The sequence below is a fragment of the Argiope bruennichi genome, chromosome 5 (genome assembly GCF_947563725.1).
Source record: "Argiope bruennichi chromosome 5, qqArgBrue1.1, whole genome shotgun sequence".
NCBI classification, from domain to species: Eukaryota; Metazoa; Arthropoda; class Arachnida; order Araneae; family Araneidae; genus Argiope; species Argiope bruennichi.
Window position 1 is genome coordinate 89,610,672 of NC_079155.1, and position 25,944 is coordinate 89,636,615.

The 25,944-nt window shown below is 29.9% G+C and overlaps 1 protein-coding gene across 4 annotated transcripts in view; it reads left to right on the forward strand.

Moving 5' to 3' along the window:
* The first annotated feature begins 2,531 nt into the window (after positions 1-2,531).
* Positions 2,532-25,944, forward strand: part of LOC129969590 (pleckstrin homology-like domain family B member 1) — a 136,743-nt gene continuing 113,330 nt past the window's right edge. For 2 of the 4 annotated variants that reach the window (XM_056084225.1, XM_056084227.1), the window contains exon 1: positions 2,532-2,695. The gene's annotated coding sequence lies outside the window, so the exon portion shown is untranslated. Of the gene's footprint in view, positions 2,696-24,799; positions 24,881-25,944 lie in introns of all 4 variants that reach the window. The other 2 variants (XM_056084226.1, XM_056084228.1) reach the window with 2 other exon arrangements.

Consider the following 25,944-nt stretch of genomic DNA (forward strand, 5'->3'; position numbering starts at 1 on the left):
TTTTTTTTTTTTTGCTTTTTTATTATTTAAGTATGAGAGGAAAATCCTATACTCTGCAAAAAATATAGTATCGTGATTTTAACGAATTTATTTTTTGGAGTTGTAAAATAAATCATTTTTGGAATTATGTTTGATTGCAAGAACCCAAAAATAACCTTTTTATTTTAATTTGGTTTCATTGTGATTGTGATAATTCAAAAGTGGATTGAGTTAGATGAATAACAGTTGAAATGTGGTCGTCACGTCAAAACGATATCCCACAATTATGTATATAATGACTAAAGTTTAGAACGTACGAGAGAATAAAAAGATTAGCCTGTTTTGAGGGCCTCGTGCTCTGCAGCTGTGGAAAAGATATATTCTATTTACATAGTGCTGTAATATCTTCAGTATAATCACTTAAATTTTGCCTTTTCTAATTACTTTGAGAAATTTAAATATTAATTGAAACTAATTATAAGTTTTCCGACTTGATAAAAATAAATTTTAACAAAAAAATTACTAATATTAATAAATTTTAATTAAAATAAACCTCCATTTTTAATTAAAATTATTTTTATTTCCTTATGTGCTTCAATCAATTATTTCAAATCATTTACTTTATTATTTAATTAAAATATTTCATAATAATAATATTTATATCACTGGAATGTTTCAAAATAAAGAATAAATTTTATTTGCTCTTTCTACTTTCGTTTTAAAAAATCATCAAATACGGCGGAATAATAAAGAATAATGGATCAAAAGTTAAAATAAACATGACAAATTTAATAACAAATAGTTTTTAATTACTTTTTTATTTATCATTAATTTTCCTTTATTTTTGCTTACTTGTATTCGAAGTATAGAGAAGGCACATAGTAATCGTCAAAAAATTTTAACTCGAAATTTTGATGGATTTCCACGTTTTAGACATCTCTGAGTTCGAAAAACATATTTTTGGGTTATGTCCGTCCGTTTGTCCGTCTGTGGCAAAGATAACTAAAAAATGCTTTGAGTTAGACGGATGACATCAAATTTGTAGAATTCTATCAAATTTTGGGCAAAGTCCATTCAGAAGAATTCTGTCTGTCCGGCTGTTCGAATATAATTTAACACGATAATTACAATACGAGGAGAGTTAAAGAGATAAAATTCGGTACACATATTTAACATCAATAATGTAACGAACTGTCAAATTCTGAACTAAATTAATTGAATTACTGGCAAATTATTATTATTAAATAATGAATGATTTAGTAACACTTCGGTTGTAATTATGTGGTTGAGCATTAAATGTACTTAGATTTTGAATGTTCCAAATTTGAGCATAAATTATGCTTCCTTCATTCCGAAAATTAGTTTACTGAAATTACTAATCTTCTTTGAAGTTACTTGGTGATTATAAGAATTTGAATTACAAATTTTAATTTTCTATTAAGTGAAAAAGGCGGTATGTCATTGGGTACTCTAATTTTCAGGTTTGTACATTACAGCGAAGTGGAGAAATTTAAATTACCAAGACTTATGGTAATTTAAGGTGAATGGAAAGAACCCACACACAATGGCTTGAAATCACCATTGTTTACGAAACCTGGGATTTATCCATCTAGAATATATTGTTTACTTTAAATAATGCTATATTCTGATAGCTAAAAGATATTTTTTTTTTGTTGATATACTGTATGTCAAACCATGATTCATTATTCCGTACTCTTTGCTATGTTGCCTTTTTTTGCATGAATTGCAATTTCTTTTTTTTTTTAAATCATAAATCGGATAAAAAAGCCACATTCTAATATACTCTCCTTCTTAATTAACTTCTTAAGTTAACAAAATTTTGTAAAAAGTTTGTCCAAATTTCTGAGTTATTCCAGAAAATTGTCAAGATACACGAGTACTCTCGGGCTTTTAAATTCACAGAAAATTTTAAATCCAGAGCATTCTTGGGCTTCTAAATTTATGTAAAATTAAAATTCAGAATCTTCTAGAGCTTTTAAATTATGGGGTTAACTCTAGCCTGGGTATGAGAAATATGCCATTTATAATATAATATTAATTAATATAGAAGGCAGAAAAAAAAGAGTTCTGACAAAAGTATTTGTCATCATCCGACTCCAAGATCTTAACATGATTAGACCAGATATTATTCAGTTGAGATGACCGTAAATGGAGTAAAACTTCATTTTTAAAATATTATAATTTATTCTAGGAAAATGGATGTATAATGGATGCCGGCTTCGGCACCCATAAATTAAAAGAACATATAAAATACTTTTAATAAACTTTATTATTTAATAAAAAAAATTAGCTCTTACTTGCTTTAATAGGTGAATATCCATCTCAGACATATTTTATTAGTTAATTGTCGTAGGAAAAGTACGAGTACTTTTCATCCAGGGAAAGGCGTTTTCAACAGCCGCTATGTGATATAGGCGGCTAATGCTTCTCTACAAGCATGTTATCTTTGAATTTGACCGAAGTTCAACTTTTTCCCGAGAGAGCGCGCTGATGCTCTTATTTTGCGAAATGCATCAATTCGTATGGTTGTTGTACGAGTGGGGCATTCCGGGATAAGTTTTCAATGTCCGGAGAATTAACGTCTGCTGATTGAGTGTTGTTTACCTTTTAAGGGATTTAATTGAAAGACTTGTATTATCATATCTTTAAATTTTATGAGATAGAACTTGAACTAAGTCTTCTGAAGATTTCTTGGGTAAGTTTTAATTGATCTTTTTTTCGTACAAAGTTGATTTGAATGACTTGCTATTAGAGGAGATTCTTTTAACTTGATACTTGAACTGTTTTTGTGAATGTAAAAAAATAATTTATCTCAATCGGTAATATGTAGGTCGTGTTAGTATGTTTCTCCTAAACGATAGTAATCGTTGGAAAGTGAAAGGAATTGAAACAATCTTTTTCCCACCGGGATATGTTTTTTTGTTTTGTTTTGTTCATGATTGTTTACAGGGAAAGGGCCAAAGAACTTACAAAGGGTTGTTTATAAACTTATCGCTTTAAAGTTAGAGTTAACGTAGATATGCACTTTCCGGTCCTTGTGAATATCTTGTAATATATTTTATTCCTTTAACGTGCTACTTAATATTTATGAAACTATGATTAAAATGCTTTGCTCCTAAGATTTTTATAATAGATAAAATTACTCTTTCCTTGTAATATTTTTTTCTTCTCATTTAGTTAATGTTCAAACATTAAAAAAAAATTATTTGATGTATTTGGGATGTTTTCTAGTAAATTGATTTTTTTAAATTTAAAATGTAAGGAATATTCATAGCATTTCTATTTGCGCAAAAGAAAACGATGCAAAATTCCGAGAAGTTTGTCTGCTGTAATACAGCAAATATAGTATGATAAATTTCTGTATATAATGATATTTTTTGTCTGCTTATTATTGTTTTTAGATATAAAAAATGCATATATTTATTATACAAAGGCAGATTTTTTTTTGTCTTTGCTATTAATTCAATATTTTTAAACGGTTATATTTAATTGTTTTGTTTTCACACAGCATTATTAAACTTAATATTTAATTTATGTTTGGGTTCTTGTGTCTACATTATTTATTAGTTATTATTAGAGATCAAGCTTTATCACTTAATTTTTAAAATGTTAGTTAATGAAAAGCTAATCTATTTTCATCTTATGTATTTTTAATCTATTTTTTGAAGATACATAATAAATTAGTGTGAAATATTTTTCTCTTTTTCATTGTTCATGTTTGTAATTTTAGATTTAAAAGTAATATGAATAAAATTTCAAAATATTTCCTCTTTCTATGATTTTTTCAATTTTTGTTTGTCATAGCATTTATTATTCTATTCACATGTTTCTGTCACTTTTAAGGTAAACATTTATTATTTTTTTTATAAGTTGAAAAGTGTTTTTCCCCTTTTCTTCCAGATTTTTGTAATGTTTTAATAATTTAGATTCATAAACCATTTTTCATAATAAGGATTCTCAATTATATCAAGTGAACAGTACTATTAAAATAAAATAGCATTCTTTTCTGAAAATTATATTTATTTTTTAATTATTAGATTTGTATTTGAATTATTTAACATGATTACCATGGCAGTAAGATAAACTGTTATTTACTTACTAGATGAAGTTAATGATTTAGATTAGGAAAATGTAGTTTAATTATATACTGCAACAAAATGATGACATTATTACTGATCTATCTGCTGAATGTTTTGTTTTTACATTTGTAACTTGTGTTTCCAACTATAAACTTTCCATGTTTAATTTTTTTTCTTAGAAATCCTCATTATTTTCTTTATATGCCCATAATTTTTATAATATTAATTTCTGTATATTAAATGATATCCTATTAAAAGACTTGTGTGTTCTAAACATTAATTTGTTGTGATAATTTTCATCATTATATGGTCTTTTGATATGTTATCTGTTATCAATGCTAATTATATTTTTAAATATAATATAATAATATAAAATATAATATTTTTTTTAAAAATTCTTTTTCTACTTAATAGTTTTTTTCAAAAAAATTTTCTTTTTAAAATAATATGTTTTGAGTAGTAACTATTTTTTTTATAAAAATATCATTATACTTTTTTAATAATGTAAAATTTTATGCTTTTATTGACTAGATGTATTACTTAATGTTATCTGTAGAATTTATTATTAATTGAAACTATTAAAAAATTACTTAATGATTAGTGTCATGATTAACTGTACCCACGATGAATATAAACAATTTAAAAACTATCGTAAAATCATACAAGAATTGTAATAACACCAAGTTTATTATTAAATATTTTTTAGCCAAAAGTTTAAAAAACTATATAATGTAAAATTGCATATATACTTATTGTAAATTTGTGCTTATTAACATCTAAAGAATGAAATGCATATCTTTACTGATTAATGAATAAGTTTTAACAAGTTCATTTGAAATATAAATTATATTTGAATAATTATTTTTTAAAAAGATTTTTGTTTAGTAAAAGATAAAATTTCTTTTGAGAAGCTAACTAATTATTTTTTCTTCTATTTCTTAAGCATCAAAATTTTATTAAATATATTGTCTCTGTGATAAATTTGGCATATGCTAAATGGATATAAAATATTGATAATTAGGAATTACTACTTAATTCACTGGCAAAAATTTTGTTACTATTTTGAAAGTCCTGTATTTATAAATGTAATGATATCTGACTGGAATGCAGTTATTTTTAAAAAATTCATACTTGACTTCAGAACTGGCAATAATCACTCACTTTTATCTTATTTCATCTCTGACATAAAAGGAAAAGCCAGTAGTTATCATTATCATAGAGACCATCGCTACATCTCATGATTTCCTGTAACATATTCAGAATACATAGCCATCTAATTTGTATTGTTTCGACAGTCCTTTATGTCATGTTTAAAAATTCTTTGTTTCCACTGTTTAATAAATGATGTCTCCACATGAGTCTAAGAAAAGGAAAACATAGATCAGGATAATAGATAAACTTATCAGCATTGACTATACTTATTTTAAAGTAACAATGTTATAATTATTCAATATTTTTTTTTTATCTATACTTGTCTATTTGATAATAATGAGCTGAAATTTAATAAAATATAAAAAAGATGCATTTAAATATCTATTTGTTATATATCAGTTTTTTTTTTGTCATTGAGTTTTGGAACATTAATTAAATACCTTATCTTGTCAGTGGAATAGTTCAAATTTTTTTTTTTTTTAATCTTTTAAAAGCAACTGTTACAATTAATTTTTAAAAAAGTTTCATTTGAAATTGTAATTGTGAAATATACATGTCATTTGCTCTATTTAATTTTAGAATGTTGCTAACAATTATAGCATTTAAAAAACAACATTTGTTTTAATATTTTGTATTACAGTTTGTATTCTAGCTTTTGGAACAACTTCTAATAAATAACAATTGTATTTACATAATGCTTTGAATTTGTCATTGAGAATTCCTTAATTATGAAACTAAGCATATTATTTTAAACATAGTATGTGATATTGTATTTCCGTGACATATCTAAATTGCTAAAATTGAAAATGGCCATCTACCACAGGTCTATTTTATTGTTGTCTGTAGTCTTTCTTTTTAGTTTGGCTATCTGTCAGTTTGTAGCTAGTATAATTTGTTGCAGATTTGACAGAATTTGAATATAATGGATAGGAATATAATATATACATACATAGCATATCACATTATCACAAAGTTATTGTTTGTATCATCAAATGTAAATAAATATTTTTTGGACTATTCAAAATTGTGATTTTCGATTGTTTTTATTTGTATGGTAATTTTATTCCATTTTTTTACAGTTTAATTATTGTCATATCTATAATAGAAAAATATTAAGAAGGAAGGTATCAAAATCTTCTAATCGAAATTATTGCATCATAATTTTATAAACATTTTTCCTGTCACATATGGATTGCACTTTAATTAAAATTGATCCCCCCCTTCTCCCCCAACAAATTTTATACCATTACTTTCGACCTGCATTTTCCTCCCCCCCCCATATATTCTTAAAAATACTTCCAGATATTTTCTTTTTTTCTTCTAATATATTCTATCAATAATTTTAAATTCTTTGTGCGTAAATGTTTGAAAATCCTACAGTTTACTGATCGAACGTTTACTGTTTATCACATCCACATTTAAAAAAATCATAGATTTCCTGCATGCATATTATTTCTCAGTTCTTTATTTTAGTGTCCAAAATGTTTCTATGTTCTGGAACGATGGATATTTGGGAAAAGTTGAATGCAAGATGGTCCATAAATTACGAACTTAAAGCTGTTATCAGGGCAAAGGCCTTAGCGATTTATAAATCTTTTCTTTTAGGGTGGACTTATCTTTGCTGTTCTACGAACACTGTATCGCGGCACTTCTGAGCTTTTTGCAGTGACGCGACAGTAACTTACTCAGAAGATTATTAAGTTAGGTAAAAAAAGACATCACGTCAGCGAAGACTAGTAGTTAAAAGATTGGCTGCTGTTCAAGGTCTGATACTATAAGAAAGGTTTCAGAACGAATAAAAAAAGTGTTGAAAAGTCGATATTGTTTCACATTTTTGAATCGGTAAATTTTGTATTGTGACTTTTAATGATATGGAAGGAAAAGTGTTGGATGTTTATGATGTAGTTAATCTCAGTATTGTGTTATGCATCTTTAATTTTTATACCTCAGCTTATTTTATTTTAAAATGCGTGTAAGAAATTTATTGTAAGACTTATTTTATCGAAATCACATGAAACTATCTGTTTTTTAAAATAAAAGAATCTGATAGAATAAAGTTACCCGATTTTTTTTTTGAATTGATATCGATGCATTTTAAAAGGCGTGTCTAACAAATTGGTTATTGACTTCAATCTGGGTATTTGACAAAATCTTAAAAATGATTAATTAATTAAATACAAAAGCTCTGAAAAAAAGAAAAGATACAGGAAACATCTGTAATAATTGACTATAATCACAGGTCTGATTTCGACAGTTTTTATTTTTTATGAAAGCTCATCGCCCCTAGACATGCCATCGATCATCGCTTGCCCTTTACCACCCTCCAATTTCAAGAGAAATCTCAAAATCGCTGTTTCATTGTACATTTTCTTAAGGAATGAAACTATGAGTCTCCAGCCCTAGTCATTGTACCGATTTTGTCAACTTTTGTTTGTTGTCTCTGAAGGATTCCGGCCTGCATCATCAATGATTGCCTGCTACTCATTGATCTCCATTTTCGAGAGACATATCGTAAAATAAAACATTGATAGGACTACCAACCTCAGCAAGTGAACTGATTTCGCTCATTAATTTCACTGCTTTGCCATCAAGGTTAACCAACTATTATGCTTATATTTATCATACAATACATTTAAGATAATACTTTACGTTTGTTGAGATTAGCTGTAGTTCATCAGTGTTAATGACATGATTAAAATAAAGTTATTAATATGAGGGACCAGTAGGCTGGTAAGAGAAGGCGGTTGATAGATAACACAATTGACGAATCTCCATGTTTAATTAATCCCCATTAATTTAATTGATGAAAAGAGTGAAACTTCCTCCTCATCATTCAGTACGTTTGGCACATGTGCATATTCAGATAAACAGAAACACGTCGCCTTTTTCTGTAGGTTACTATGGCACTAAACTTTGCCAACTGTGTGCCAAATAGAATGACAGGACGGTTTACGATAGAAGTACTATGGCACTAAACTTCGGCAAATGCGTGCCAAATAGAATGACAGGATGATTGCGATAGAAGTAGCGCCGGCGCCTGATTTGTTTATACTGGCTGTAGATTTCAGTAATAGTTCTTGTGAGATTTGTTACAAATGCAGCTTCAGATTTTGAATTTTTTTGTGTGGTTGTAATGATATTTCCTAAAAACACATGGTGGTGTTAAAAAAGGAAAACTCTTTAAAATGTGTTAATTATAATGCGTCTGCTATAAATTTCGCTGCATTTTTAATTTTCGATTTTGTACATGTAAAGAAAAAAAAAAACTATGAATGGTTTTATGTCGCTATCCAATCATATGATAGATGTAATTGTGCACGTCATCCGACATCAAAGTTATCTGACGTTGTAATAACAGCTATTTTCTCTCTTTCAAAATGTATATTGCGTTTCAAAATTTCCGGCGCGTTGCTGCTGCAGAAGAAATAATTTTGAAAATATCGTTTGAAATTTAAAATAATTTTCTTGTTTAATTAGGAATGATAGAAAGAATGATATTTATTTTTTTTGTCGGCAATGAATACATTAATTGAAATTGAAGGATGTATAAAGGAGTAGTATAAATAGTTTTTTTCATCACTTCAGTGGGTCATAAACTGAGGACTAAGCATGCTTGGGATTAAACACTGAGTGTTCCACGTTAGACTGATCACTTAGTCTAGGCATATGCCTTGCACCTCAGGGCCCTAGGTCAAGAAAGCAGATATGGGCACTGTCGGCCTTGGCCCACTTAGGGCTGTCGTGCCACTGAGTTTTTTTAGTAGGGATAAATAATTTTTATTCAATTTTTTTAACTTTAATTATAATAATTGTACTATGCCTATAACCTTCACGTAAGCGCAAGCAATAAGTTGGCAAAGTTTTATCGCAATCAGTTGAAGGGTATTGTAGCGCATAAAATACGAACAAACATTTATTTTTATATATTAGATAATACATTTGATGTTTATTACATGAGTTATATTATATACATGGCAGACTCATTTAGCTCTTTCTTTTTTGTATTTTGGTTCATACTCCGCAATTATTTGTTGGGCCAGTATAGCCTACCTTTGGCTCTTGCGCCATAAACCTAAATTCACCATCCAACCACAATTATTTGTATAAGTAAATTCCGCAGTGTAAGACTATCTAGTTAATTATTTCATCCATCAACAAACAAGTGCGGAATAACATATATAAGAATAAAAACAATTTTTTTTTTCATTCGAACATACGAATATATTTAAGTTAGAAGACTTCAAAGCCTTTCTGAAATATGCTGGCGATTTTGAATGACTTTATAAAAAGGACTTATTGTATAAGATTTTTTTGAAAATTGGTTTGTTAGTTTAATAGCTCTACGATCTGTAAACTCTGTTTTAATGGGATTTCATGAAGCATGAAACCGGATTATACTGTACCTCGACTGTGCAATTAAGATCCTTGTTGATTCTTCAAGAAGCTATTCATAATATGTCTATTTCTTTAGACCACACCCTGAATTACCCTTCTATGTCTGAAATATCAAAGTTGATTAATGCATCGATTTTAACTTTCTTAAATTTTTACTTTCTTTGTTGTGGTAGACAGTGATTTATCTCCTCTGCTGCGCGTCTTCTATTCCTTAGGAGAAATGTCTGGGAAGCTTGTAATGACTGCCGCGGAGAACCATAAACGTTGAAGAGTTTTGATCTGCGTTGGGTCAACGCCGAGGATTTTGAATTTTTAGATCGAAAATTCGATTTTCCATTACTGGATAATGGAACGTTCAGATGCATTATGATATATCACTTGAGTATACTTTCTTTGTAACGGATGCTGAAAAAATACCAGCATTATTATTATATTCATAAAACGATTGTTTGAACTAATTTTATGATTATTTAAGTTATTAGTTTTGAAACACAGCACCTATTTTAACAGATACCCATCTAAAATGTTGCGTTTCATGGATACAAAGTAACAAAAGTAGTTTTCGTCGTACATAAATATCTTTAAAGTGAATTTACAATTGGCGAGTTATTAGACGTCCAGTAGACGGAGCATGCGTAGAAAGGATAAAAAATTGCTGTTTGGTTCATGGCAAGTATTTATCCCGACGGAACATCAACATGTCGCTGTGTTGTATTTTTTTCTTATTGCGCATGCGTTGTAGAATTTGGCGTGAAAAAACGTAATCACTTATCATATATTAATTCCGTCATTTTTTTTCTTTGTTCTTTCTGATGCGAGGTTGCGTTTTTTCCCCATTTTATTTGCTATATTTTTCCAAATTTATATATGTTGACTTTTTTTTGTTACCATGTTTCTTTGTGTAAATATCAATCATTTTAATACGATACGCAGTGAAAAAGCAAAATGCAGGGACGGCAATTTATAGCCAAGCATGGAATACCTGAATCTATCTTATAAAGTTGTGGCAAACATAAATCAGTCTCTTTTTACGCATGCGCTGCCTACTGGCTGTCTTATAACTGGCCGAGTGTTAACCCTCCTTTAATTTAATTATAAAGAGTCTGTGAAATTAGTTCATGCTTGCGTGCGAGGTCGGTTCCAAAATAGCCCTCGTGTAGTTTCTAAGTTCTAAGGACATTAATCTTACTAAACTAACTCATGCTTTTGTGACACTGTTAAGTGCACATCGTCTAGTTAAATTAGAACTACATTGTGAGTCTTACAAAAAAGGGGGAAGAGTATGTGACATTTGTCTATTTCTTTTAGTCTTAATTGATTTTAAATGAAACCTTTCTTTTAGATGGAAATGAATTGATTCTGTTTTAGGATGTCAGGTCACCAGTTTTATTTCTTATATTAAACCAATAGAAAAGACTGATTCTGTGACATACAAGATAATTTTATTTTGTCTGTTTGATCTTTTCCGTGATGGAATTTTACAATGAAATAATCTTTCATTCAACTCAACAATCACCGTCCTGTTCTTGCAGCAGTTAGCGCAAGTCCCTGTTGTGCCATCAAAGATTCAATTCATGTAATATTATTATCACAAGGCAAATGAAAAACTGCCATCGTCATAAAAAATAACCTGATTGTTGCATTGCGCATCTCGTAGAAGTTCATAAGCTGTGTTAACTTTGTTTACATTTTACGTAAACTTTTTGATTTGGAAAAAAAATGAATTTTGTTCCATTTCTAGGTGTTCTAATGGGGAAAAAAAATTACCTTTCCATTCTCTTCAGCATTCGATAGAAACTTAACTAATTAACTGGTTTTGACTAGTATACTCGTCATGGGAAAAGTACAGCATTTTGCGTTATGACGAGTTTATACAATGGCAATTATTATATTTATATAATAATTGTTTAATTATTATATTTATTACTAATTATATATATATGACAATTTAGATGCGCATTTTCCGAAGAGGTCGAAATAGTTAACTGGTTAAAACCTACATCATAAGGTTAAGTATGTTCATTTATGCGTAGATTCTTCACTGGTTTACATATTAACTAGCTGGTCGAAAAATAAATGTGATCTAATAAATAATGTTAATGAAATGAGATATTTTATTAATTGAAAGAACATCTGCACAGTATAACTTAAAGTGCTATAATAAATTATTCTGATAAAATAAAAACAAATGAATGATTCTAAAAGAAACAGAAAACAGTATTAAATAAATTAGATGATTAAATAAATTAAATAAGTTTAATGGCAATTAAAAACTACAATTTTTTGTTAAGGAAACAGAAGAAATTTACAGAAGAAAATATGAAGAGGAAAAACAGCTATCATTCCAAACTAGAAATTGCATTTAACTTTATGCTTAAGAATTACTGCTTGATGAATTTAAATTAAAAATTACAGCGAATCTCTTTCTTTTGTCACGTGTACATGGACAGATTCTCACGTGTACTCTGTTATTAAACACTTTGGAGAGAATGCTGGTTTTCTTATGAATGTGCTGAAAACATTTTTCTGAGTAAAGTATTCTTTCAGTTTCATACAGACCATAAAGAGATGCGAAATAAAAATTCATGCTTCTAAGTACTTTTTAAAATTTAATTTTATTTAATTAAAACTAACCTATAGAAATCTTTACACATTTAATATCTTTATTTGGTTTAAGTGAAAAAAAACAAAAACAATTGTTTATTAACTGTAGGTGTTTACACCACAATAATGCTCAAAGCTTTTTAAAAATTTTGAATTCGCGATCTGATTGTGTCTGAACAAATTTTTCTTGACCCCCCCCCCATTATTTCATAGCATATTTTACGCTTCCGCAAATGCAATCATTTGAAAAGAAGTACCAAATAGGGAATGAAATATTACTTTATAATAAATAAAAAAATAATTTTAATGGATTGTCTCAAATCAAAAAGCTCATTGAGTTATTTTTGCAGTCTAATATTCTAACAGTCCTTGACAAAATTAGATGCCTTAAGCTTTCCATCTGTCCCAAAAGTCATTCTTGTGACGTCTCTTCAATAACTGAAGAACCTCTATATAGAGCAAATATTTTTTTCTAATATACATATTTTTTTTCTATTTTATTTTATCTAATAGACATATTTACGTTCGGAAATTTGATATAAATAGTTGATTTCGACGTCGCTGTTTTATTTTTTACTGAAACTTTCCAACTGGTGGGCAAGACCGGATTATCAAATATAAGTAAATATAGAGGGTCTCGAGGCCTTGAGATATTTTTGCAATGTTCCCCATGATAACCTACTTTTGTACTTTCATTTGATTCAAAAGGCACATGTGCTCGACCATAATCAAAATAGATTTATGTATCATCTGCATTTCATAATATTTTACTCATGATTTTCTCATGTTACCAATTTAGCTTTTGTTTCCCCATTAATCCATTTTTTTTTTCAGTTCATGGAATGACTTACATTCCAACAACTCAGCCAAACTTTGTACTTAAGAATTTGGAATATATTTTAAATTCTTTTTATGTATCCGATATAAGTAGAATTTGATTATCTTGAAGGTGAAATGTTTTGCAATTTCTAATTGCCAAAATATTTACCACTTAAAAATTGCTTATATAGATATCAAATAAAAATGTGCCAAAAATATCTGATAAGGGCTTCAAGCTTATCTGTAAGCCTCAAGTAGTGTGTTAGTGAGCTGGGAATAGCCATTTTATATTTATTTTAGATGCTGCTTTCCGAAAACTAACTGAAGGATCAGAAATCGTTTAGAAAAATATTATATACTGAATATGAAAGTATCAGCAAATGAAATTACTCGTTCATTGATTCATCACATAACCATTCTAAATAAATGTTCGTTAATAATATTCAGCAGTTACCAAATTTGCTCCGAGACATAATTTGCTCTAAGACATAAATGTAGTTTTTGACTATTTATCTATTTGACCATGTTCTCTGTATTTTAGTTTCTTTGAAATGTGAATACCGAAATGAACTGAATACAAAAAGTGATTTGCGGCTGAAACTGCCAAATTTCAACACGAACATTGACTCTCCTTTGGGGATCAGACAATGTCAGAAATCCCTTTTAATTTTTTATTTTGCATCTTGATCGCGTATTTTTAAGTTTTCTTGCATTGTGACCACTAAGTAATAATTATGTTTTTTTTCTTTATATACAATATATTTTTTTTATCCTTTTATAAAATAATCTTTACTATTTGTTAACATTTACGTACATAAAATATATTACAAACATTGGCTCGAATATTTTTCTTGTGTATTTAGTTATTGGGCCACAAATATATTTTTTTACGCAGCAGATAGTCATCACAACTAGAAAAGTCGGAACTGCTGCAATAAAAACAAGGCAATAAAAGCAATAAAATACAAGGTTGGGTTGTTTTTTAATTATGTTTTGTGCCCGCATGTCGTGTAACATAATATCCCTAATTGACCAATTCAATGGCATTCAAATGCAAACATTGTAAAAAGACAACTATAAATCACAATTATACTGTCTGGTATGTTTGCAATAAATTTGAAATTTTCAACGGACCGCAATTTTTTTTCAAGAGGTTTTTTTTTTTGTTTGTGTGTTTGCGTGTGTTTTAACTTTCGAAAAACTGAATAGAATTCTCTATCCCATTCTTTCTATGCAATCTCATGTGCTTTTTAAAAGTAAAGCATAAATTAGACACAGTCTACTTGTACGTACTTATGAAACAGCCGTTTAGGTACGTATTTTTATTGTGGAACAAAAAGATTGATCATTTTATTCTAGAATTTCTTGGAAACCGTTGGCAATAATTCGGATTCCAAAATGCTCCAGTTTAAAATGACATTGCGAGTTTTGTTGCGTGAATGATTTATATTGACTTAAAAAGGCTAAAGTATTTTTTTGTTTTTGCTTTAGTACGATTGTTCGTGCACCATATTTGATGTATATTCTCATGGGTGCATTTTTCGACTGTGGGGCGTTTTGTTAATTATTTGCAGTGGCTGTTCTAAATATAATTCAGAGCATTGCATGGTAGCTATTTCATTATTTAGTACAATGAGTCATTGGTAAAAATTGGTCTGGTAGATTTTATTATTAGTGAAGGGGGGGGGGGTGAATTGTAGTGATTAGTTCTCTTCGCAGGTACAGTATTACATTGTTAATTTGTAAAATTTTAATCGATGGTAATGTTAGCTAATCTGGTTCTTTCTCTCTCTTTCTACAAAAACATTTTTGTTAATTAACTTCATTTCGGATTTATCTTTCATGAGTTTTATTTTCGATACCATTAGTTCATGCGGTTAATTCATTACAGTAACGAAATAAAGTAAGCTAATAGCGAAAATGTTTTCATTTAGTATTTAGGTGCATCTGTAATTTTTTTTTTTTTTTGTTAACGACAGTATACTCCCGAGTATCCGGCCTAATGTGGCAGAAGGGCAGGCCGGATAACAAAGAAACCAGATAGGCCTGAGTTCTGTGAACTCATTTCTTTGTCCACCAATACCAAAAGACAAAATTTTTATACCAAATCTCACTGTTATAATACTTATTTTCTAACATCTTATTAAGTACTAAACTCTCCATTTATCTCGTCACAATTGGAACGCGGCCGCAACCTGGTAAATCATAGAAGCAGTTGCCTGTAACGGGTAGAGTTAAAATAGAAGGGTCTGTGTTGGTAATTTATATATGTTTATATACTACACTGTGCGCTTCAAGAATTTATTAGAGAAAAAGTAAATTAAAGGATATCAATTGCTCACATTTTAACATAAGTTCTGTAATGGCTAGCTTAAATGCAGGAAACATAAACGATGTTGCCAATGCAACGCCTGTCTCCCTCATTTAATTACGATGAAAGAAAACTAAACCGGATAGTACGGAAGCCAGATAGTCGCGAACCGGATACTCAGGAATGTACTGTATTTGATTTTGGTTTTAGTTTAGTTTAGTTATATTAACGTCCCGTTGTAAAGAAACACTAGGGCTATTTTGAGACGGGCCTCATATTTTGAACCGCGATCAGATGACGAGGACGACACCTGAGCTGGCACCCCCCTCTCCACACCACACCAGCGGGAGGACGTTTGGCATGGCGGATTTAACTTGCAACAGACCCCCTTACACGACGGTTCTTCGGTAGAATCGGGTCTCGAACCTGAAACCCTACGGCTCACAAGCCGAGACCTTACCACCAGGCCACCGCGGCCCGTGTTTGATTTTGGAATGCTCAAAAAGGGAATATAAAGATAATGCATTTGAATATTTGTTCGTATGTTCCTGCCTTCAGACGATAAAAATTCCCACTTCCCACTTAAATTATTCAATATCCCACTTAATGGACTGTAATTATTTTACTTTCATCTTCTTTATTTCATTATATTTTCTTTTATAACTTCATTTGTCTCTTCAATTAAATATTAAAAATGAATGGCTATTTATTTATAAAGATAATTTTCTTTTCTTTGTTATAGGTTTATATACCTTTAAAATTATGTGTCATTCTTAGATTAATGCAGGTTGGCACAAATTAAATAATTTGATTCTCTTTGTTATTCTATTTTGTTGTAAAGTGCACTTCCGGAATTGATTATAAAAAGAATGAAGGTGTTCATGTGGGTTGTTAACTCCTCTCTACAAGTGCATTACTGCTACCTTTTTCAACTCGTAGCAGAGTGCTTGCTGCTTTTCGAATCCTATTCGCGCGCTCTGCCTTCACGTTTTTATGCGGCCGTCACAAAACCGTCTCATGAGAACAAAGACATTAGTTGTGTTGGAGCGAGAGCAATTGTGTACAAGTGTACGAGGTGGGGGCGTTTTTTTTTTCACCGTTTCAATTTATAGTTTTGTTTCTTTTTCCAGCTCCTGCATCTGGCATCAATGTGCTTAGTTGTGCAGTAGTGCTGTTGTACATCTGTTACGGTGTAATCGGGGTGCTTACTTCAGTTTTTATAAAAGAACTTCAGTTTTTTTCCTTTTTTTTTTTGTCAGATGTAGTCATGCAGATATCTGTTACTGTTTTTAAATCGTTTTGATCACTCTGCGTAACGTAAACGAATATGTGTTATTGTTTTTTCTTCTTCTTTTTCTATAGGTCCCAGGCTCTAGAACTTAGCACCAAAATTTTGCTCATAGGGAAAAGCGTAGGGATTTTTTAGTCATTGAGGAAAAACGAAATTTTTCAATCCACTTGATTTTGTGTTGTTAAAAATTTGAATGCTACATATATCTTTTTGGGATTAAAAATCGATGTCAGTGATTTCAAAGACATGTTATTAAGCTGAATGTAACACAGATTTTAAAGCGATTTTATATATCTATTACTGTATTTAAATCGTTTTGATCATTCTGCGTAACATAAACGAATATGTATTGATTCTTTTTTTTTCTTCCCTCGTACAAAAATCTTAGATTCTTTTTTGCATTATTTGCTGCTCTAAAAGAGGCATTTAACTAGACTCTAGAATCCAGCACCATTTTCTCATAGGGAAAAACGTAGGGATTTTTTAGTCTTTGAAGAAAAACGGGATTTTCACATCATTTGGCTTTGTATTGTTAAAATTTGAATGCTACATATATTTATTTGGGATTAAAAATGTGGATGTCAATGATTTCAAAGACATGTTATCAAGCTGAATGCAACACAGATTTTAATACGATTTTGTATGGGAGACTTTATTTATAAGGAGTATATAATGTTCTAAAATAATTACCAGCAGTAATTGAATACATATAATATTCGTTTTGAATTAAAAATGTAGCTTATAAAAACAGTTTTTTATATAGATATTTAGGTTTATAATCGAGAGATAAATTATTTGTATATCTTATAAAATTATTTCTATCACTCTGCGAAACATCAGCATATATGTAAAATTGATTCTTTCTTCTCTTTATGAAAACATTAGTTTCGTAAATTATGTATTCTTCTAAAAGAAGTGTTGTTGTTGTTTCTAATGGCACTTGTCGTAAACAAACATACTGACTTAAGAAATCAGTGATTTTAAGCCAAGGGTGTGTCTCTTCTTTTTTCAGTACCGCCATCTAGGGCCAAGAGTACGACTTAGCTACACACACGTCACAACCCTTTTTACGGGGCGGACTTCATTCATGTATTTCATTCATTCATCCACAGATCGTAATTTAGACCTGAATCAGAGAACGATCACCCCTGATCCAGTACCCCCGGTGGTATTACTTTCGACATGGAGGGCTTTGTGACCACTACAGATTTATACGTGCGCCAGCCACCACACACACTGAGATCTTCGGCCGGCGGGGTTCGATCTCGCAACCCAAGGGACGCGAGCCCAACGTCCTACTATAGATATAGATAGATGGATGAATATAGATAGGGTTATCATACTTTTGGTTATTCGCACGGAAGTCCCGATTGTAAGTTAACATTTGCGCTAGTGTCTGGAGTTCCAAAATTAACGTATTTACGTAGTTAGCATTACAAAAGTAACGTAACTTAGAGAAATTTTGTTATAAAAGGATATATCAGATATATTTTTTAGCCAATTAAATGATTCATACTGAATGTATATTTCTTGATTTTTTTTTATATCTTCTGATTGAATGGATTTTGCGACTCGGCTAACACTTTTCAGAATATTTTTAGTAATATTTTGCATCGCGATTAATTATTGCACCGCTCTGCAAAAATATTCATTGAAGTAATCTGAAATTCGCACAATTTGTTTGCATTTGATTGTTGCCATTCGACAATAAATAATAAGAGCGATTTCTGTATCTCGTACTTTAACGTTTTTTTTATATACATTCTAGCCTCTCTGACGCCCAGATTATTGACTTTTTAGAATTTATTATATTTATAATATAAAATGCAGTTTTTTTTAAAAAAATTCTTTTTAATTCTGAAAATTATTTTTTTTATATATGTTACACTGCATTTAAAACTATAGAATTAAATCGATATTATATACTAGACCCCCTCCCCCCCAAAAGAAATTATCACTTTTGAATATCTTGAGAAATTTATACTAAATTTTTGTTTAATTTTGTTCCTTAAATTTCGAGTCATATTAATCTACTAAAATGCTTGACCTTAGCAACATATTAAAGTGCCTCTGTTATAAACTTGAGGGAATGGAAAACAATTCTTATATATCGATTCCGAGATAAAATATGAATTTCTTACATGCATGACTGGAAAACACAAATTCCACTTTTTCGAAAATATCGATTGTTTTCTGGAAAGATACATCATCGTCACCGAGTTATAGTGAAACGACTTCGATTTAATAAAACGAAAATATTCCAGAAACTCGTGCTATTTTAGCAATTTTTTATTATTTTTTTTATTTTTCCGAAGAGTAAAATATGACAGAAAAATAAAGTCACGCAAGTTAGGCTTATTTACTTTTACTCTTCATCCTTAAAATGAAAGTTTTAGTATCCGAATTTTTTCCTTTCCTCTGCAGCGTCTGCAACTTAATTCACGCCAGTGGAAATAGCTATCAGGAAAAAGAAAATATTTCCTGGTATTCTGTCCGTACCCTCAGGGAGGTACCACCTGCAGGTTAGAAAACCACTTTTCAAAATTACATAGACACTTGCGCGAAAGCATAAAGAAAGTTAGTTGACGTTTCTTCATCAGAAGTTTCAGAAAGCGCGTGGAATTTCTTTCTTTTTTTGGTTTTATCATCTTGATATTTTATCGTAGGTATCAGTATAACAGTTGAAAAAAAATTTTTTTTGTTCCTTTATTGACTTTTCAACGTTTGGTTTTCTGATGTTAGCTGATCGCTGATGGAATGCATAAATTTGGTTTACCATGTCATTCTGGTACTTTGTCCATTGGGTTGAGGATATTTTTTTTTATTGCCTGAAGGTTATTGCTAATTAATGCAAAAAGTGTCAAATAAATCCTTACATTTTCAGATTTACCTAATTGAGTTGAGAATCATAATGGAAAGCTTAGGATTTACGTAACAGAAATTTTTATTTCTGGGGACTTACGAATATTGAAATGGAAAAGGAAACGTGACTCTTTGAAGCTAAACCTTGAGCGTAAAACGAATATTGAAATGTAAAAGGAAACGTGACTCTTTGAAGCTAAACCTTGAGCGTAAAACATTTGCCATTCATATCTGAACATTCTAATTTTGAAGATCCCTTAGAAGATTTGGAACTGTTAGTTTCGTACTATATGTGCCATAGTATTGGTTAATATTATTATGTGTATCCATTTTTGGTTGTGCATATGTGTTTGGTATTATATGTGTCCATATGTGTGCATATAATATATGTGTTTGGTATTATATGTGTCCATATGTGTGCATATAATATATGTGTTTGGTATTATATGTGTCCATATGTGTGCATATAATATATGTGTTTGGTATTATATGTGTCCATATGTGTGCATATAATATATGTGTTTGGTATTATATGTGTCCATATGTGTGCATATAATACATGTGTTTGGTATTATATGTGTCCATATGTGTGCATATAATATATGTGGTTGGTTAATATTATTAAATGTACCCATTTTAGGTTGTGCATATAATACGCCCTATAACATCTGCCATTCAAATTTGAATATTGTGAACTTTAAGGTCCCTTAGAAGATTTTGGCTTGTTTGTTTGGTATTATATACCAAAGTATTGGTTAGTATTATTATACATACACATATTTGGGTGTACATATAATATACCCATCAACAACTACGGAAAACTAGACTAGGTGAAAACTACAGAATTACGGATATATAATGAAAAACTACGGAAAACTATATATAAAAAAAATCTCTTAAGCCGAATCTTCTCTACAGCAGTGCGGATAGTGACAACATTTTTAACATGGTTAGAGGAAAAAAAGTAAAAAAAAAAAAAAAAAAAAAGAAATCTTGTTCCAATATGAATTTTTAAAAAATGGAGTCGTTTTTCATAATAAAAATATATATGGGAGTTGGTTATGATGTTAAACTGAGCAATGATAACTTTAAAAAAGTAGCAAAAGTGATTGCTAATCAATGAAACAGAGTAGTAAATATCTAATTTGATCAAGAAAAATTATTTGTATGACTTAAAAAATTATTTCATTTATATATTTAGTTAATAATAAATGTTTATTAAATAGTTTTGAAAATGTTTGTTTTAAAATTAAACTAAATATTTGCTTTAAAATTAACTAACTTTAAAATGAAATAATTAGAATTCTTTCGAAATATATTGGGTTGGCAACTAAGTAATTGCGGATTTCACTCATAGATGGCTTCAGTTGAATTTTTAGGTTTGCAGACGTAGTAGAAATGTAAAACACATTTTGTTATTTGATAGTTGGCAATTCAGCTGTCAATCAGTAAAAAAGGTTTTTTGATCGGTTGTGTAGTTTTCGTTTGGCGTTCGTTGAAAAATGGAAAATCAAAAGGAACATTTTCGTCATATTTTGCTTTTTTATTTCCGCAAAGGGAAAAACGCATCGCAAGCTCATAAAAAGTTATGTGCTGTTTATGGTGACGAAGCCTTAAAAGAACGGCAGTGTCAAAATTGGTTTGCCGAATTTCGTTCTGGTGATTTTTCACTCAAAGATGAAAAACGCTCTGGTCGTCCAGTTGAAGTTGATGACGACCTAATCAAAGCAATAATCGATTCGGATCGTCACAGTACAACACGTGAGATTGCAGAGAAGCTTCATGTATCACATACATGCATTGAAAATCACTTAAAACAACTTGGCTATGTTCAAAAACTCGATACATGGGTTCCTCACGAACTGAAAGAAACGCATTTAACGCAACACATTAACAGCTACGATTTGCTAAAGAAACGTAATGAAAATGATCCATTTTTAAAACGACTGATAACTGGCGATGAAAAATGGGTTGTTTACAACAATATCAAGCGGAAAAGATCGTGGAGCAGGCCAGGTGAACCAACTCAAACAACATCAAAAGCTGATATTCATCAAAAGAAGGTTTTGTTATCAGTTTGGTGGGATTGCAAAGGAATTGTCTACTTTGAACTCTTACCACCCAACCGAACGATCAATTCTGATGTCTACATTGAACAACTAATGAAATTAAACAATGCAGTTGAAGAAAAGCGGCCCAAATTGACAAATCGAAAAGGTGTTGTATTCCATCATGACAATGCAAGGCCACACACATCTTTGGTCACTCGGCAAGAATTATTGGAGCTTGGTTGGGATGTTTTGCCACATCCACCATATAGTCCTGACCTCTCACCATCTGATTACTTTTTGTTTCGATCTTTACAAAACTCCTTAAATGGTAAAAATTTCAATAATGATGATGATGTCAAATCGTACCTGATTCAGTTTTTTGCTAATAAAAACCAGAAGTTTTATGAACGTGGGATTATGATGCTGCCTGAAAGATGGCAAAAGGTCATTGATCAAAATGGCCAATACATTACAGAATAAAGTTATTTAGTTCCATGAAAAAATTGTCTTTGATTTTCTAAAAAAAATCTGCAATTACTTAGTTGCCAACCCAATATATTCTTCAATAATTTGTTGATACTACGTTATGTGTAACAAAATAGTAAGAAGTGCTACTGATACCTGGGTAACCAATGTTGAAGTCTACGAAATAACCTAAATATATTTAGTGTTATACTGGATATTATTTACAGCAGATGGAAGTCATTAAAATCCATTTTAATTGACGCAAATTCTCGTAATAACTTAAAAGATGTTTTAGATATATCCATTTCGTAAACATTAAAGAGAAATACAGCGCGACATTTTCACCCTTGAAGGTTTCAAAGCAGAAACAGGCAACTGACAAAATTTTATCTACTCAGAAGAGAATTTCCTTCGTTTAGAAAGTGAAATTAATGAATTGCTGGATCAACTAGTTTAAGAGAAGTTCGTGATGCTATTCTTACCGCCAAAACGATATCAGACAGTTAACATTACAGTAATTAGAATTTGACGTTTAAAAAATCAAAGACCTCCGTGATTTAAATGAGGGAAAAAAAATAAAAAAAGAATGGGATCGATTATATAGGACGCGTGCACACAAGTAAAATAATTTCAGATAAACGATATTGCAGAGCTGAGTTAACAGCGAAGTAGTTGTATTTTTCCCCATAAGATCTACTGTTTTGATTATAAATTGAATGAATGAATAAATAAGATTATCTCAGATTTTCTTTTCAGTCATCTGTTTATCATCAAACATGTACTTGATAGAGAATAAATTCATTTCTGTATGAAGAAAAAATAGTGTTAAGATGCTAATTCCATGAAATGGTAAGGGCTAAAAACTTACTTGAATTACGATAAGTTGTAATTTTTTAACATTTTTTTTACATACAATTTCTATCCTTTGTTAATTATACTATAAGAATTTATTTTGTTGATTTGTACAGTACCGCTCTCTTAATTATCTTTTTTCAGTTAGAATAGACAGTTGTGCTAATTATTCTTGATTAGTTTATTTTTTTGATAAATGTTAAATTGACGCGATGCTCGATGTGCAAGACTAAAATGTTTGAAAAAATAGCTATTGCAAGCATTTAAAGTTTTACCGTAAGAGATCATTAATGACATTTCTAGGAGAATAGGATCATAAGCGTTAAAAAAAGGGCTGAATCGGTATCAATCGGAGTAAATATTTAGGTATGAAAATGATAAGAAGGTTGTCACATTTGGCGACTTATCGCCAACAAAAATTTACAACTTGGTGCGAATGTCCGCCATGTACCTGATTCTCCTGTCCGGTCAATAAAATGCAGGGTCATAAAAAGTTATCCCTCGAAGAAGCACACAGAAGAAAATGGGAAGGAACGCGAAACAACGAGGGGAGGTATCGAATGTTATATAATTTTTAGAAATTTTCATTTAAAATTTCTAAAATTTTGAAATTTATATTAAAATTTCAATTTCCAGCTGGCAAAAAATGTTTTGGAGCTCGAACGATTTTGAGATGAAAAAGAAAAACCAATCGTTTTCTGAATATCGACGCATGCATAATCTGATAGTCACTTGATTGTTTGAAACCGATTTAAACTGGGTTTTCACGAGAAAAAAAAAAAAAAATTAGAACTCGATTGATGTTGAGATGTTCAAAAACCATCGCTTTTTTAAAAATTGGTAATTGCGAAATATGAGTTATGCGAGAACATGATGTCGGGTTGATACCACTTGACTTAAAAGAAATTATGTTCTCACATGATAACTTGAAATTTGAGATAGCAGATTTCAATTTATTTTTCTTATTTTATGATTTGTTTTATACCTCACATTAATAGTTCTTATTTAAGTTATAGTAATTGTTAAAATTAAAAAGCAATAGTGTATTATAATCACAGTATTATTGTTAACCGAATATTAGATATTGCTCTCTTAAATTTTCTGTTTTGTTGTGAGAGAAGCATTTTTTTACCAGTGGCAAAAGGGGAAAAAAAAAAAATAGTCTGCATGTAGTGATATGATCGATACTGTTCATAAGAGATACATATAGTCTTTTATAGAAAGAAGCATTTATTAAGCAAAGAGAAAAGTTTGAACAGATGATAAATTATCAATATCTTTATCCAAATGTTTATACATATTTTGGATTTCTAGTGCTCGCACGTTTTTGAAGTTTAATGGTTCTTCTCGTGCCACAAAAGATCAATTCTTTCAGATTTCTGTCTTGTTTAGATGATTTTATTATGATAATCGAATTCCGCCTGCTTAACAAATGCTTATTGTTTTTTTTCAATGTGTTGATATAAGAATTTGATCATGAACGGATCCTAATTTAGCATGTTTTCTTCTTTTCTTTTCTAATTGTATCTGTAGTAGAAGTTTTGTTTTTTCAAGATATTTCTATATATAACGTAAAATACCAGGTATAAAAATTCAGTTTCGCCAAAATTTCCTATTTTCCTCATTTTAAGATTTGATTTTTTAAAAATTGTATAATTCAATTTATTTCCTTTGCTTGTTTGCGGATATTGATGCTTATAGTTCATTTTGTCTTTAACTTCGTCGTGCGGTGAAGACGGTCAATTATGCATTTTGTTCAAAAACTGAAATTCATCAAAATATTGACGTTAAATATTTTGCTTATGACTTTTTCTTTAATGATTAACATGAAGATTTATTTGTGCATGCATTTCATAATGTGAGAGATTGCAAATGAATGATTCAATGATGCAAATGATGATGTGAATGATTTTTTCAGAATTGGAAGGAAGATGGCTAGAGAACACAAGATAAAATAATCAAACTATAAACAAGATGTGATTTGAAAGAAATACATAAGGTAGATTTTTGAAGTATATTTCCCTGTATCAAATTAAGTAATACGATTCATTTTCCGAAAATAGTTCTGACTTTAGTGTTTGCTTACGTTAAGCAGAGGAACATCGGATTTGATGTTTGATGAGTATCTCCCGCAAAATTTATCATTTGTGTCATTTAACTAAACTAAATCAGATATGGTGTCCATACAGTGTAAGTTACAAGAGCGATACTAAATAAGGTGTGTTGTTTTCTAATAGATATTCAGAATAAAAGGTTTTTCCTCACTTTTTTTTCTCTCTCAAACTCGGTTAATTTTACTTTGTAAATGAAACTGATAATATTTGTAACATTTAGCTCAGCGTAAAAATATTAGATACTAGCCGCTTTTAGTGACCAGTTTGACAAGTTTGGTTGCTAAAACTTTTAATTAAATATTTTGTTTAACGTTTTTTTAATGGCTTTCTTTGCAAAATATTTTTAGGCTTCCAATATTACTAGACCTACATTTTTTTTATTTTTTAAAGAAAACGTACAAGGTTCTCTTTATTTTGCTATGCATTTACTTGTCTAAAGCTTTAAATATATCGCAGGAAATATATCACATTTAAATATATCATTGGAAAGAGCAGCAGTGTTTAAAACTAAGTATTAGTAAGCAGTGATTGGAGTACCATTTAAGCAATCAAACATAATGTTGAAAAATAGACTTAATAGATTTTTTAAAATATTAATCAAAGATATACATATTATACGGGAAATAAACTGGTATCATTGAAATATTTTATTTCCAATTTTAACCCCTTTAAGTATGACGGGAAATCTACGTATTTTCAAATCAATATAATTTTTAAAAGGGTTAAAGCAATTCGAGAATTATTTTTGTGTTATATTTTGGGAAGTTATCACCGAAAAAATCAAAATTTGCATAATTAAAAAAAAATGCATTACGGTACACGTTTCCATTTTTCAAAGTATATGCGTCTAATTTAGTAGCCCTAAATCAAATGGTTTGATCTGTAGAACGCCAAAATATGTAAAGAGGAAGACAGACAGACATTCATCTTTATTATTAGCAGAGATAAA